This window comes from Poecilia reticulata, chromosome 10 (genome assembly GCF_904066995.2).
Source record: "Poecilia reticulata chromosome 10, P_reticulata-male-v2, whole genome shotgun sequence".
NCBI lineage: Eukaryota > Metazoa > Chordata > Actinopteri > Cyprinodontiformes > Poeciliidae > Poecilia > Poecilia reticulata.
The window spans coordinates 5,309,499-5,313,114 of NC_088839.1; positions in this window are offsets into that span (position 1 = coordinate 5,309,499).

Genomic DNA, 3,616 nt, shown 5'->3' on the forward strand with positions numbered 1-3,616 from the left:
AGCCGACTGCAATATGGTACGCTCACGCGTTTGAACAGCTTTGCAGAATAAATGAGGCTGCTTTTAGCTGATGATGCTGGGAGACTATGAACACAGATGTCTTAAAGCCTCTCCATTCAGGTGCCATCAATCACTCTGGCTTAAATATTAGTGTGGAAGTTGTGTGAAGCTCTGTGGCACAGCATACGTAGTGAATGCATTACACTTGGTGCTTATGACTCCAGCACATATGGCCGACACCATGCAGAGTTAGTTGCTTTGACATTTCGACTAATGACGATGCACATTCAAAACCTTTTTCTTCTTTTCCTCTTTCTTTTTTACCGCGCAAATTATTGTTACTGTTCGGTCGTTTCATTATATTGGAACTCTGTTCTTTCTTGTACATGTTGAAAGGCCTTTTCAGAGTCTAACATCACTTTTCCTCTCCATGTGAATTCACACAGTAAAAATATACTTCATTTGAAAAAGATGTATTTCACTTAAAAACAGCAATGCGGTAAAAATATTGTAGGCTGTTTTGTTTTTATAAATTCAAATAAAAATGTGTTGTTTAATTTACATTGCATCCTGGGTAAATGACATATGCAAGGTGCTAATGGCACTAGCTCCAACCGATCTTGAGAAGATATCTTCTATGTCTGTTGCCACGGTGACGTAGTAGGCGAAAAACTACACCCAAATAAAACCCCCAGCCCTCACTGCAGGCAAGATGACAGAATGCACCCCTACAATTTGATATAAAATAATATATCAAAGCGTGCAGCTTGATCTCAAGTAGGGTGCTCTTAACTCTGTTGGCATTTCGAGTTACCCTCGCGATGTAATAGGTGACAATAAACTATGCCCCAAAAAACCCAGTCAAGTCAATAGGGTCAGATTTTCAAAAATCCACTTATTTTAGGGACTTGCTGTGCCATCATGGCAACCTATAAATGCCATTCAACTTTTAGTTTGTAGATACGTCTGTGCTTTGTTCAGAAGTCAAGGCAGTATCTCAGTACTGTTTAAAATTTTTCTACAGATTGCCTCTAAGTGCACCAAAGTTTTTGTTTTTTCCTTAAATTAGAGTGTAACTGCAGCTCAACTACAAGGTGAGACAGCCTGGATGTCTGACTGCTGAAGATTTTTCAACTCACCCTCATACTTACAATTATTGCTCTCTCGGCCTGACATATGTTTATGATTTTGTGCTTAGGGTCTACTTTCATATAATCTTTTCAAAATTGCTCTAGGACTCACATTTTTCTGTTAAAGTGCTTCAGAGTGTACCAAAGTCAGAGGGAAAACCCTGTCACCTGCCATTCATTTTCCTCTCATTGTCAAAAAGTCGAAAGGGCAGCACACACACGCTTTCTCTCTCAACTATGATTTCACTGTGATTGAGATACAGATATGAATCTTGGTACTAAGAAGCCCTCACACGCTTCAAATTGTTTTGTGATCCGTCTTAAGGTTTCTACCTGGGAAGGACCTGTTCAGACTGGGTTTTTTTTCAGTGAAATTGGCTATTTTGTCTCCCTCTGTGTCTCACTCACATGTCAGATGACAGATTGTAATTACAATAGCAATTCAGCACTGAGGAGGACAGAAGATCAGAGGAAGTCAATTCCATATGATTAATGAGACTTGAAGCTCCTAAACTGACAACCACACTACACTTACAAAGAGTTTATTTATACTTTATTTTGCACACCCTGCAAAATAAAGCCCTTTATATTTGGACTTTAAAAAGTTAGTATAATCCAACAATCACTGTTGCACATTAGATTGCTGTGGTCAGGTAAAATGAAGTTTACTGAAAATGTTAAAATAAAAGCATCACTGTTCTTTATGTTCTCTACATATTAGGCTTATAAAAGAGTTAAGTGGGTTGAGTTCAATTATCAGCACAGAAAAAAAAATTAAAAAATTTCTGGCCTGAAAGGGACTTGTCCAGCTGGGAAGGCAAAATATTACTTAAAATTCAAATTTTGCAAGTTAGAGTTAATGTTGACTAACTCTGTGGTTTGCAGTGAGCACTTCTGTGAGGAGAGTTACAAAGGAAAGTGACATGAAAGGACAAAATATGGATTTCAGAGAAAATTACCGAATAGCATTGAAATGCCCTGCAGCAGAAAGTGGAAAGAATGTCATTGATAGGGAGCAGTGACAACAACAATGGGGACTCCTTCCTATAGCAGCTGAAGAAACTCTGGAGAACACATTTTATGCAATCTATCCATTTATGTTACTTAGTTGTCTGGTTTCATTTGTTGAATGCATACAGTTCACCTCTGTCAAATTAAATATTCCATAGACTTATAGCGAACCCCTAAAGTTAAACTGAAAATGATTGAATTTTTTACATTGAAGATATGTATTCGTCCTGGACAGGATAATATATGACAGAGTTGATGACAAAGACAGCAACCAACACCCATCAACAGCCAGACAATAAAAAATAACGAATATGTATCAATTCAAATCTTTAATAAACAATGGCCACAGGAACAAATGCACAGGTATCAGAAAAATCTGTACATTAATTACAATTCGGGATACATCTGTGTTGACTTAAAACTGATTTGAAAGTCATTTCTCTCTAGTACTGTGTGTCCCAACCCTGGTCCTCGAGGCACACTGCCCCGCATGTTTTAGGTGTTACCTCGCTTTAGCACAGGTGATTTCAATTGACAAGTGTTTGCTGAACTGCAATCAGCTGAATCAGGCATATTAAAGCAGAGAAATATCTAAAACATGCAGGGCAGTGTGCCTTGAGGACCAGGGTTGGGAAACACTGTAACACAGATGAGCTCTATGACTTTTCAGTACTAATATGGCACAAAAGCTTAATACTTATTTTTTTAGTATTGACACAATTGTAAAAAGATTTTGTAGGATAAGCAGCAAAGGACACAAAAGATAAGTTTCAACCAATGTCATCTGTTGTATTATCCTATTTGCATTTAGGCTATTGTCAGTCAACAAGGTAAATATTGGCCAAACTCAACACAAAATGGATGCTGGGTCTATTACTCAGCTGTGCTCTGTGTGACCAATAGAGAGTGGACAGCCAGCTGATTATTCAAGTGAAAACAACCATACATGATCTGGCCTTGAAGTTAATCTGCCTCCAGTGGGGGCCGCTGGAGGCAGAGTCTGGGTGATGCTGGGCCACATAAAGGATTCCACAAAAATTTTTTTTTTAAATATCCTCAAATGTCATTGACATTTCATAATTTCTCCAATACATGAACTGCAAGGATTGGCTTTGATAAAGACATGATGAGGATGTGAAACAATTTTGTTTATTCCACTCGACGCCGCTCTTGTTCTACTTTTCATAGAAGTCTATAGCCAGCTAGCAACGTATGGAGAACGTTTCAACACATGATGTCATTACTGCTTCTACTTGTCACAAAAGCGCGGCGGAAGACGAGCAGCCCGGTACCAGTCGTTGTTCTCTGCATTTGATGGTGGCATTTGTTAATGGTAGAAAGTACCAGAAGAGCGACTGCAAAAAAAGGCAACTGGTACCGGATTGTTCCATCATGCGCCACTCTATTGTTACGAGCGTGGTGTGCATGAAGTCAGTGTAGCTTAGCTTAGCACCGAATGTCAGACATGATGAGGA